The 13,588-nt window shown below is 36.7% G+C and overlaps 1 protein-coding gene across 10 annotated transcripts in view; it reads left to right on the top strand.

The window, feature by feature from the left end:
* Positions 1–5,377: 5,377 nt before the first annotated feature.
* Positions 5,378–13,588, top strand: part of LOC100067608 (probable ATP-dependent RNA helicase DDX60) — a 108,310-nt gene continuing 100,099 nt past the window's right edge. For all 10 annotated transcript variants that reach the window (XR_011434673.1, XR_011434674.1, XR_011434675.1 and 7 more), the window contains exon 1: positions 5,378–5,574. The gene's annotated coding sequence lies outside the window, so the exon portion shown is untranslated. The remainder of the gene's footprint in view (positions 5,575–13,588) is intronic.

Raw genomic sequence — 13,588 nt, forward strand, 5'->3', positions numbered from 1 at the left:
CAGAAAGGGTGCTCAAAGAAATAACAGCAGAGAACTTCCCAAATCTAGGGAATGAGAGACAAATGTGTGTGGAGGAAGCCTTCAGATCTCCTAGATTTGTCAATGTAAAAAGATCTACTGCAAGGCATATAGTAGTAAAACTGGGAAAAATGAATGACAAAGAAAGAACACTCAGGGCAGCAAGGCAGAAGAAAATAACCTACAAAGGAACCCTTATCAGACTTTCAGCAGATTTCTCTGCAGAAACCTTACAAGATAGGAGAGAATGGAATGACATATTCAAAACTGTAAAAGATAAAAATCTTCAGCCAAGAATACTCTATGAAGGAAATATATCCTTCAGATATGAGGGAGAAATTAAATCTTTCCCAGAGAAGCAAAAGCTAAGGGAATTCATAGCCACGAGACCCCCTGCCCCACGAGAAATCCTCAAGAAGGCCCTCATGCCTGAAAAAAGAAAAAAAGGGAGAAAGGGGTCACAAAACCCAGAGTAAGGAGACAAATAGATAGAATCAAAACAGGATAACAAATATTCAATTATAGCATTAGGGTTAAGGGAAGGAAAAGACCAAAAACAAGACAATCTTGTCACTTTAACCGCAAACTCACAACACAAGTTGGAATAAGATACTAAAATAATTTTGGAGGGGAGGAGCAGAGGGACTGAATCAGTTTAGACTAAGGAAATAAGAGGTCATCAGAAAATGGACTATGTTATGCACGAGATTCTGAATGCAAACTTCAGGTTAGTCAGTAAACTAAAAAGCAAAACAGACACACAAAAAATAAATAAAGAAAAAACTAAGAAACGCAGCACAAGAAACTGCAGAAATCAATGGGTAGACCCAAACACACAGGACGAGAAACAGGAGATTCAGGAAAACCAGAAAGCGAGTGACAGAATGACAGCGTTAAGCCCTCATACATCAATAATCACCCTCAATGTAAACCTATTGAGCTCTTCAATAAAAAGACACAGAGTGGCAAGATGGATTAAAGAATAAGATCCAACAATTTGTTGCCTCCAGGAAATACATCTCAGCTCCAATGGCCACTACAGGCTCAGAGTGAAGGGGTGGAAGACGATACTCCAAGCTAATGGCAAACAAAAGAAAGCAGGTGTCACAATACTTATATCAGACAAAGGCAGGTGACAAGAGACAAGGAGGGGCAATATATAATGATCAAAGGGACACTCCATCAAGAAGAAATAATGCTTATAAATATCTATGCACCCAACACAGGAGCACCAAAGTTCATAAAGCAACTATTAACAAACCTAAAAGAAGATATCAAAAATGACACAATAATAGTAGGGGAGCACAACACCCCACTCATATCATTGGACAGATCATCTAGGTAGGAATTTAACAAGGAAAAAGTGGAATTAAATGAAAAGTTAAAACAGTTGGACTTAATAGACATATATGGAACACTCCATCCAAAAACAGGAGAACACGCATTCTTTTCAAGTATGCATGGAACATTCTCAAGGATAGACCATATGTTGGGAAACAAGGCAAGCCTCTATAACTTTAAAAAAATTGAAATAATAACAAGAATCTTCTCCGATCATAATGCTCTAAAGCTAGAAATTAATTGCAAGAAAAAAGCTGAGAAAGAGACAAAGATGTGGAGACTAAACAATAAGCTATTGAACAAGCAATGGATCATTGAAGAAATTAAAGAAGAAATCAAAAAATATCTGGAGACAAATGGAAATGATAACTCATATGAGATGCAGCAAAAGTTGTATTAAGAGGGAAATTCATAACAATACAGGCACACCTTGACAAACAAGAAAAAATCCAAATAAGCAATCTCAAATTGCACCTCACTGAATTAGAAAAAGAAGAACAAACAAAGCCCAAAGTCAGCAGAAGGAGAGAAATAATAAAAATCAGAGCAGAAATAAATGCTATTGAAACAAAAAAGGCAGTAGAAATGATCAATGAAACAAAGAACTGGTTCTTTGAGAAGATAAATAAAATTGACAACCCCCAGCCAGACTAACAAAGAAAAAAAGAGAGAAAGCTCAAATAAACAAAATCAGAAATGAAAGGGGAGAAATAACAACAGACTCTGCCTGTCACACAATTAGCATTCCTTTTTTGGGGTAAGAACATTTAAGATCTACTCTCTTAGCAACATGCAAGTATATAATACAGTATTATTAGCTATAATCACCACACTGTACATTGCATTCTCACAACTTGTTAATCTTAGAACTCCAAATTTGTACCTTTTGACCAATGTCTCTCCATTCCCCCCCACCCCCTGCAACCCCTAGTAACCACCACTCTACTGTCTGTTTCTCTGAGTTTGCCTTTTCAGATTTCACATATAAGTAGTATCACACAGTATTTATCTTTCTCTGTTTGATTTATCTAACTTAGCATAGTGCCCTCAAGGTCCATCCATGTTGTCTCAAATAGCTGGATTTCCTTCTATCTCATGGCTGGATAATATATATATACACACACCCCACATCTTCTTTATCCATTCATCCGTTGATGGACACTTATGTTGTTTCCACATCTTGGCTATTGTGAATAATGCTGCAATGAACATGAGAGTACAGATATTTCTATGAGATCCTAACCTCAATTCCTTTGGATATATACCCAGAAGTGAGATTTCTGGATCATATGGTAGTTCTATTTTTAATTTCCTCTATTTATTTATTTATTTTTTATTGAGTCCATAATAGTTTACATCAATGTGAGATTTCAGTTGCACATTATTTCGTGACTGTCACCACATAAGTGCTCCCATTCACCCCCACTGCTCCCCCACCCCCCTTCCCCTGGTAACCACTGAACTGTTTTCTTTGTGTCAGTACTTGTTTATATTCCACATATGAGTGAAATCATCTGGTGTTTTTCTTTCTCAGACTGGCTTATTTCACTTAGCATAATTCCCTCTAGGTCCTTCCATGTTATGGCAAATGGGATGAATTTGTCTTTTTTATGGCTGAGTAGTATTCCATTGTATATATGTACCACATCTTCTTTATCCAATCATTGGTCGATGGGCACTTTGGTTGCTTCCATGCCTTGGCTATTGTGAGTAGTGTTGCAATGAACATAGGGGTGCATATGTTACTTTGGATTGTTGATTTCAAATTGTTTGGGTAGATACCCAGTAGTGGGATAGCTGGGCCATATGGTATTTCTATTTTTAGTTTTTAAAGGAAGCTCCACTCTGTTTTCCATAGTGGTTCTAGCAGTTTGCATTCCCACCAGCAGTGTGTGAGGGTTCCCTTCTCTCCACACCCTCTCCAACATTTCTTATTTTTAGTCTTAGTGATTATAGCCATTTTAACAGGCATAAGGTGGTATCTTAGTGTAGTTTTGATTTACATTTCCCTGATGATTAGTGATGTTGAAAATCCTTTCATGTGTTTATTGGCTGTCTGTATATTTTCTTTGGAAAAATGTCTGTTCATCTCCTCTGTCAACTTTTTGATCGGGTTGTTTGCTTTTTTACTGTTCATTTGTGTGAGTTCCTTATATATTATGGAGATTAACCCCTTGTCAGATATATGATTTGCAAATATTTTCTCCCAATTTTTGGGTTGTCTATCTGTTTTGACTCTAGTTTCTTTCGTGTTGCTAAAGCTCTTTAGTCTGATGAATTCCCGCTTGTTTATTTTTTCTTTTGTTTTCCTTGTCTGAGAGGACATGGTGTTTGAAAAGATCCTTTTTAGTTCAATGTCAAAGAGAGTACTACCAATGTTATCTTCCAGGAGTTTTATAGTTTCAGGATGTATCTTCAAGTGTCTTCAAGTCTTTGATCCATTTTTTTAGTTTTGATTCCCTTTTTTATTCCTAAAATTATTTTATTTTTGTTCTCTCTTTTTTCTTGACAAATGATGACAAACTTTGTTGATTTTATTCTTTTAAAATATTAGTTTTGTCTTTATTAATCCTTTCTTCTTTTTTATGTGTCAATAAATTTTTTTCTCTTTCTTTTTTTTTTTTTTTTTTTTGAGGAAGATTAGCCCTGAGATAACTACTGCCAGTCCTCCTCTTTTTTCTGAGGAAGCCTGGCCCTGAGCCAACATCCGTGCCCATCTTCCTCTACTTTATATGTGTGACGCCTACCACAGCATGGCATGCCAAGCGGTACCATGTGTGCACCCGGGATCCGAACTGGCGAACCCTGGGCCGCCAGCAGCAGAACGTGTGCACTTAACCACTGCACCACCGGGCTGACCCCTGTGTCAATAAATTTGTAATCTTATTTCCTTCTTTCACTTTCTTTTAAACATGTTCTTCTTTTAACTTTTTTCCTATGGTTCTTTCTTAAACTTCTTTAGCTCAGTTCCATGCTTACCTCACTAAGTATCATCTTAATTTCTTTTCTAATATAAGTAGCTAATGATAAACATTTCTCTCTAATCACAATTTTGATGCATTCCATACATTTTTACGAATATTTTTAACATTATTTAAATTTAAGCATTTAACATTTTTTTCATTAATTTTTTTTACCCTTCAATTAATTAGAAGGGCTCGTATTAACTTCCAGAGGTGAGATATATTGTTGTTATTGTCTTATTTATATTCCATTGTTGATTAAGTAGTCAGAGAAGATGGTTTCTAAGACACTGAGCCTTTGAATTTTGTCTACTTATTTTTTTACTTAGCATGAGGTTAGTTTTTATAAGTTTTTCTTATATGCTTGAATAGACTGTGTATTCTGAAATTAATGGGTATAAGGCAATCAGAGAAAGATTCCTAATTAAGAAACTTGTGGTTCAAATTTTCTCTAACCTTCCTAATTTTTGACACCTGTATCATGAAAAATATGAAGAAAATAGGCATTTGACAGTGGAGTATTATTTCTCTGTCCCATCGAAGCCTTGAGGAAGATTCATTGTGATAATTTTCTACATAGCACTGTTGCTGAAGAAAAGGTCTCCACTGCTGGATTTTATCTTCCACTGGACATTAAATTTCTTTCAACGGATCATTTTTGAGCACATACAAAGTGTTAGGTCCCAGTCCAAATTGATAATGACTTTTGAGTTAATGAATAATTTTTAGTGTGTCTCAAGACCTTAATTGATTGTCTCAAGATTTCCTCTATACTTGCTTTAATTTTTGTAGAATTTAAAAAGTAAATAAAAGAAGGAGGAAGAGAAGGTAAAGGAATGGTTGAACTAAGTCCTTAGAGTAGTTGATAGTTGGGGCATGTGCCAGACTGAAGTGAGGCCTTGAGACAGGTGTGTGTGTGTGTGTGTGTGTGTGTGTGGTGTGTACTTTTGACCTTTGCCTTAGTGTCCTAGACATACACTTTTCTAAAGGGTGTGGCTGGAACAAGTAGGCTAACACTGAAACTGTGGTAAGTTATTCAGCCTTCCTGTTTTCTCAGCCTCTCTGGGAAATGAAACCTAAATCAGGATGATCCAGTGAGAGCAGGGAGGGTGCTGCCAGTGATTCAGCTGGAGCAATAGCATAGCTCTGTCTGCCTTTCTAGAGTTTCTCAGGACACCTCTGAGGACTCACTCCAACCATCTTGTGACTGCTGCTGGCTATTGGACTGTGACAAGGAAACTACAGACCACAGGTAGAAGGGGGTTTGGTGCCTTGTGTATAGATGAAGTGGTGAGACAAAATGAGTGCATATGATTAGGGAGATTTTAGGAAGAAGAACTGACTTCTAAGGGCCAAATTAAACTTGAAGATTAGACTTGGGGCAGGGTAGTGGTGCTGATTTCAGTCCCAAAACAAAACAATTTATTTGTAAATAAATTAACTCCAAGATCCATTTGAAATTGTTAAAATGGCCCCTCTAGATTGAATTCATAACTTTTAAAAATGCTCAGACTTCCTGGTACCAGCTTGATTATTTAAAAAAATGTGATACACAATTGCATTAACCTTATAGCTTAATGTAACTGACAAGGCAAACATAGAAAGGACACGAGTATATATTAGATACATTTTTTTAAGTGAATATTTCTAACTGATTTGGCAAGTCGAGGGTTGGGCAATGAGGAGCTTGACAGGATTGATTGAGAAACAATGGTGTTAATAAGTGAGAAATCTACCTTAAACTGTGGTTCATAAACTTGGATTTGAAAACACTGTTAACAGAGTTAGCTTGAGCATATTTCTAGGTTTAATAGTTGGAAATTGTATTTTACTTTAGGATAGGTGGTGACTCAACTAAATAGGAGTCCTCTGAATAATTAAGGCTATGTTTCTGCAATATTTCAATAACTTTGGAAATCAAAGGTAGTCCGTTCTTGTCTCTGTCCTTATTTCTGACATCTACTTTTGAGCCTCACTGGAGTAGCCACTTACCTTTTGATGACCACGGTAGTGTTGTTGGTCTATGGGGGCCTTGTTCAGACAAACTCAGTTATTCAATCTGTTAGCTGCAGGGCCTTGTACAAGCTATGAAACCTCTCTGATTCTGAGACTACTCATCTGTAAAATTAGAGCTCATAAGTCCAACAATATGGAATTATTCAGAGGGCTATCGGAGAACGTGTAGACAATACTTTTCAAAAAACCCCATACTTTCATATTTAAAAAATTCTGATACATTATGTGTTAAAATGCAAAATTTATATGCATTTTTGCTAAAAAAAAGTGAAACATGAGACATCAATGAGATTGTATGCTTGCCAGGGTTGCTGTTACATCTTTGCCTAGATCCTTTGTTGTTGGAGTATTTCAGAGAAAACATTTGAGGAAAAACGATATTTGTGCTAATCATTAAGACAAGCATGATTGCCTAGGGTAAGCTTCCAGTTATTTCTTGATACAATTGACCAATGGGCTTAATCAAATAAGATTTATACATATTCTCTCTGTAGACTAGGGAAGATACTGATTTTCTTTAAGAGGCATACCCTGAGCAAACTTGGTGAGGTACTCTATATGAACTCTGCCTTTTCGGACCTGCTGTTTGCCTTTGACATGCTGTTCTGTGTTTTCTTTTGCTTTTGTGGGAAAGATTGGCCCTGAGCTAACATCTCTTGCCAATTCTTCCTCTTTTTACTTGAAGAAGATTGTTGCTGAGCTAACAACTGCTAATCTTCCTCTATTTTATGTGGGATGCCACCACAGCATGGCTTGACAAGTGGTGCTGGGTCCATGCCCAGGATCTGAACCTGAGAACCCTGGGCCGCCAAAGCGGACCCTGCAAACTTAATCACTAGGTCACCAGGCTGGCCCCCTTTTCTGTCTTTTTCTTAATTGCAGTACAGTGACATAGAATATTATATTGGTTTCAGATGTACAACATCATGATTCAACATTTGTATACATTGCACAATGATCACCACAGTAAGGCTACTTACTCTCCATCGTCATAAAAAGTTAATACAATATTATCAACTGTAGTCTCCATGTTGTACATTATATTCTAATGACTTATTTACTTTATAACTGGAAGCTTTTACCTCTTGATCCCCTTCACCAGTTTTGCTCACTCCACAACTCTCCTATTCTCTAGCAACCACCCCTCTGTTCTCTGTATCTATCAGTCTGGTTTTGTTTTCTTTGTTGGTTTGTTTCATTTTTTAGATTCCACAAACAACTGAAATCATACAGTATTTCTCTTTCTCAGTCTGGCTTATTTCACTGAGGGTAATACCCTCAAGATCCATCAAAGTTGTTGCCAATGACAAGATTTCATTCTTTTTTTCTTTTTTTGAGGAAGATTAGCCCTGAGCTAACATCTGCCGCTAATCCTCCTCTTTTTGCTGAGGAAGACTGGCCCTGAGCTAACATCTATGTCTATGTTCCTCTACTTTATATGTGGGACGCCTACCATAGCATGGCTTGCCAAGCGGTGCCAAGTCTGCACCCAGGATCCAAACTGGTGAACTCTGGGCTGCCGAAGCGGAATGTGAGCACCCAACCGCTGCACCACTGGGCCAGCCCCAAGATTTCATTCTTTTTCATGGCTGAGTACTATTCCAAGTACCACATCTTATTTATACATTCATCTTATACCATTTTGAGTATGGTGTAAGATAGTGGTCCAGTTTCATTTTTGTACATGTGGCTGTCCAGTTTTCCCAACACCATTTATTAGGGAGAATGTCCTTTCCCCATTGTATATTCTTGCCTCCTTTGTCATACATTAATTGACCTTATACGCATGGGTTTATTTCTGGGCTCTCTATCTGGTTCCATTGATCTATGTGTCTGTTTCTATGCCCAATACCGTACTGTTTTTATTACTATAGTTTTGTAATATAGTTTGAAATCAGGGTGCCTGATGCCTCCAGCTTTGTTCTTTCTCAAGATTGCTTTGGCTATTTGGGATCTTTTGTAGTTCCAAACAAATTTTAGGATTATTTTTCTATTTCTGTGAAGAATGCCATTGAATTTTTATAGAGATTGCATTGAAGCAAAGATTGCTTTGGGTAATATGGACATTTTAACAATATTAATTCTTCAAATCCATGAGCATGGAATATCTCTTCATTTATTTGTGTCTTTTTCAATTTCTTTCATCAATGTATTATAGTTTTCAGTGTGTACAGGTCCTTCACCTCACTTGTTAAATTTGTTTCTAGGTATTTTATTCATTTTGATGCAGTTGTAAACAGAATTGTTTTCTTATTTTCTCTTTTTGATAGTTTGTTGTTGGTGTATAAAAATGCAACTGATTTTTGTATATTGAGTTTGGACTCTGCAACATTACCGAATTTGTTTATTAGTTCTAAATTCTTTTGGTGAAGTCTTTTGGGTTTCTATATATAAAAATATGTCATCCAGAAATAGTGATAGTTTTACTTCTTTTTTTCCAATTTGGCTGCATTTTATTTCTCTTTCCTGCCTAATTGCTCTAGCTAGGACTTCCAATACTATGTTGAATAGAAGCAGCAGGAGTGGGTATCCTTGTCTTGTTCCTGATGTGAAGGGAAAAGCTTTCAGCTTTTTGCCACTGACTACGTTAGCTGTAGGCTTGTCATATACGTCCTTGGTTATGTTGAAGTATGTTACGTTTATACCCACTTTGTTGAGTTTTTATCGTAAGTGGATGTTGAATTTTGTTGAATGCTTTTACTGCATCTGTTATTATATGATTATATCCTTCGTTTTGTTAATGTGTTACACTGTGTTGATTAATTTGCAGATGTTGAACCATCCTTGCATCCCTGGGATAAATTCCACTTGATCATGATGTATGATCCTTTTAATGTATTGTTGAATTCAGTTTGCTAATATTTTGTTGAGGATTTTTGCATCTATCTTTATCAGGGATATTAGCCTGTAATTTTATTTTCTTATGGCATCCTTCTCTGATTTTGGCATCAGAGTGATGCTGGCTTTGTAAAATGAGTTTGGGAGTATTCTCTCCTCTTCAATTTTTTGGAAGAGTTTGAGAAGGATAGATATTAAATCTTCTTGAATGTTTGGTAGAATTCACTAGTGAAGATATCTGGTGCTGCACTTTTGTTTGTTGGAAATTTTTTTAATTTCTGATTCAATCATTTTACTAGTAATTCATCTATTCAGATTTTCTATTTCTTCATGATTCAGTCTTGGAGGATTGTATGTTTCTAGGAATTTGTCCACTTCTTTGAGGTTGTCCAATTTGCTGGAGTATAATTGTTCATAGTAGTCTCTTCTTATCCCTTTTATTTCTTTGGTATCAGTTGTAACTTTTTCACTTTTATTTCTGATTTTCTGTATTTGAGCCCTCTTTTTTTCATATTGTCTTTTTTTTCCTCAATGAATTTCTTAGTGAGTCTATCTAAAGTTTCATCAATTTTGTTTATTGTTTCAAGGAACCAGATCTTACCTTCATTAATCTTTTCTATTGCCTTTTTAGTCCCTATTTCATTTATTTCCACTCTGACTTTTTTTCTTTCCTTCTGATAACTTTGGGCTTTGTTTGTTCTTCTTTGTGTAGTTTCTTTAGGTATAAAATTAGATTGTTTATTTGAGATTTTTTCTTCTTTCTCGACTTGGGCTTGTATTGCTGTAAGTTTTTCTCTTAGGAACGCTTTTGCTACATGCCATGGATTTTGGTACATTGTATTTTCATTTTTGTTTGTCTCAAGGTATTTTTTGATTACTCCTTTGATTTCTTGATTTACTCATTAGTTGTTCAGTAGTGTGTTGTTTAATCTCCACACATATTTGTGTTTTTCCAGTTTTCTTCTTGTAATTGATTTCTAGTTTCATATCATTGTAGTTGGAAAAAATGCTTTGTATGATTTCAGACTTAAATTTATTGAGACTTATTTTGTGGCCTAAATGATCTATCCTGGAGAATGTTCTATGTGCAATTGAGAAGAATTTGTATTCTGTTGCTTTTGGAAGGAATGTTCTGTATATATCTATTAAGTCCATGTGGTCTAATGTATTTGAGGCCAATGTTTCCTTATTGATTTTCTGTCTGGATGATCTATCCATTGATGTAGGTGAGGTATTAAAGTCCTCTAGTATTATTATATTGCTGTCAATTTCTCCCTTTAGGTGTTAACATATTGAGGTGCTTCTATGTTGGGTGCATGAATATTTACAAACATTGTATATTCTTGTTGGATTGATCCTTTTATCAATACGTAATGCCCATCTTTATCTTTTTTACAATCTTTGTTTTAAAGTCTATATTTTCTGATAAGTATAGCTACTTCAGATTTCTTTTGGTTTCCTTTTGCAGGAAATATCTTTCCATCACTTCACTTTCAGTCTGTGTGTGTCCTTATGTCTGAAGTGAGTCTTTTGTAGGCAGCAAATCGGTGGGTCTTGTTTTTTTATCCATTCAGCCACTCTATGCCTTTTGATTAGAAAATTTAGTCCATTTACATTAAAGCAATTATTGCTAATTATGTACTTATTGCCATTTTGTTAGGTTTTTTTTCTGGCTGTGTTGTAGTTACTTTCTGTTCCTTTCTTCTTCTCTTGTCTTCTTCCATTGTGGTCTGATGACTTTCTACAGTGTTGTGCTTAGGTTCATTTCTTATTGTCTTTTGTGTATCTACTATAGGTTTTTGCTTTTTGGTTACCATGAGGCTCACAAATAATAGCCTATATATATAATAGTCTATTTTAAATTGATAGCAAGTTAAGTTTGAACATGTTCTAAAACTGCATTTTTGTTCCTACCTGCCTTCCCCACGTTTTGTGATTTTGGTGTCACATTTTACATCATTTTATTCTGTGTATCCCTTAATTAATTGTTGTAGTTATATCTATTTTTACTACTTTTGTCTTTAACCTTCATACTAGCTTTATAATTGATTAATCCACTACCTTTACTATGTATTTACCTTTACTAGTGAGATTTTTACTTTCTTACATTTTCTTGTTTATAATTACTGCCCTTTTTTTTCAGCTTAAAGAAGTTCCTTTAACATTTCTTGTTATGCTGATTTACTGGTGATGAACTCATTTAGCTTTTGTTTTTTTGGAAAGCTCTTTATCTCTCCTTTAATTCTGAATGTTAACCTTGCCAGGTAGAGTAGTCTTGATTGGAAGTTTTTTCCTTTTAGCACTTTGCATTTATCATGCCACTTCCTTCTGGCCTGTAAAGTTTCTGCAGTGAAATCTGCTTATAGTCTTATGGGGGTTCCCTTGTTTGTAAAAAGTAGTTTTTCTCTTGCTTGTTTTAGGATTGTCTCTTTGTCTTTAACTTGACATTTTAATTATTATGTGTCTTGCTCTGGGTCTCTTTGAGTTCATCTTATTTGGAACTCTTGGGTCTTCCTCTATCTGGATGTCTTTTTTCTTCCCTAGGTAAGGGAAATTTGGGGCCATTATTTCTTCAAATAAATTTTCTGTCTCTTCCTCTTGCTCTTGTCCTAATGGGACACCTATACTGTGAATGTTATTCTGCCTGACATTGTCTCATAGTCCATTAAGCTTTCTTCACTTCTTAAATTCTTTTTACTGGGGACCAGCCTCGTGGCTGAGAGGTTAGGTTCGCACACTCCAGTGCAGCAGCATGGGGTTTCACTGGTTCGGATCCTGGGAGCAGACATGGCACCACTCATCAGGCCACTTTGAGGCAGCATCCCACATGCCACAACTAGAAGGACCTGCAACTAAGATGTACAACTATGTACTGGGAGGATTTAGGGAGATAAAGCAGAAAAAAAAAAAAAAAGATTGGCAACACTTGCTAGCTCAGGTGCCAATCTTTGGGAAAAAAAAGGAAAAATAAAATTATTTTTTCTTTTTGATGCTCTGTTTGGGTGAGTTCCACAGCTCTATCTTCCAGATCATTGATTCTTTCTTCTGCTTCATCTAGTTTGCTGTTGCACCCCTCTAGCATATTTTTAATTTCAGTTTTTGTGTTCCTCAGCTCTGTGACTTCTGTTTGGAATTTTCTTATATTTTCTATCTCTTTCTTGAAATTCTTTCTGTGTTCATTTCCTTCTTCTCCTGAATATGGTGAGTATCTTTATGACCATTACTTTGAACCCTTTATCAGATAAATTACTTATCTCCATTTCATTAGAGCTTTTTTCCCCCTGGATTTTATCTTGTTCTTTCATTTGGAGCATATTTCTTTGTCTTCTAATTTTGCCTGACTCTCTGTTTGTTTCTATGTATTGGGTGAAACAGCTGTCTCTTCTAGTCTTGAGTGTGGCTCATGCGTATGAACCGTATTGTTTAACCTTGCTCTAAATTTTGGTTATCTCTTGAGCCTTTTTAGTTTTTTAGACAGCCTGATTTTTCTTGATAGGTCCTAGTTGTTGAGGGTGTGTCAAGACCTGTGAGTTTTCTAGAAGGTCAGATCTCAGTCAGCACCTAGTTTCAGGATGATTGGAAACTAGACTCTCAGGCAGCAGCTTTTAAGGCATGCAAATATATTCAGTCCTGTGGGACAACAATCATAGACCCTGTTGGCCTCCAGACCAGGTGATCTGGAGGTTTCTTTTAGTGACTTTTGCTAAAATTGAGGCTCCAGACAAGTGTATGAGCTCCTTTCTGGGAGGTGCTGGCAAGCTGTAGTGAGGCCAAGGGAAAGTGCAAAGGTGGCTTCTTCTGTCTCACTTTCTGTAGCCTCTAAATGAGTGGTAAACCTGCATTCTACTCCTCAGACTGGGGCTCCAGGATAAGTAAATAGGACTTTTTTCCCAGGAAGATTGGAATTGTGTTTCAGTCTGCTCTTTATGCTATATCCTGGGGATGGTAGCCTGCCAAGAACTGTCTCTTCAATTGTTTCAGACCCATGAGACCCAGAAATACAATCTCTCCCAGCCATCAGGTGTTCATGGAGCATTCCCTTTGTGGGCAGCCTGTGCCCACAGAATCTGGTGGGGCTGCAGTGGTGGCACAGGGGAGTGGGCACTTGCCAGGCCCAGGACTGCTGTGGTGACTCAGGGAAGAGGGGCTGTCTGCCAGCTGTGGAGGGCACTGGCACTAGCAGATTATGAGAGAGTGCAAAAATGGCACTTACCAATGCTGACCCTAGCAATGTAGGGGGATAGTGCAAAAATAGCATCCACCCATGTCTCTGTTCCTGGAAAGAGTCTCAACAGGTTTTTGCCCCTCCAGCAGATGATGTAAGATTGGCAAATGATTCTCCTTCACATGTAGTCTGAGCAGTTTTCAAACTACTGCTTTTGTCCTGGGTCCCAGGGTGAGTATGTGTGCAA

The sequence above is a fragment of the Equus caballus genome, chromosome 2 (assembly GCF_041296265.1).
Source record: "Equus caballus isolate H_3958 breed thoroughbred chromosome 2, TB-T2T, whole genome shotgun sequence".
NCBI lineage: Eukaryota > Metazoa > Chordata > Mammalia > Perissodactyla > Equidae > Equus > Equus caballus.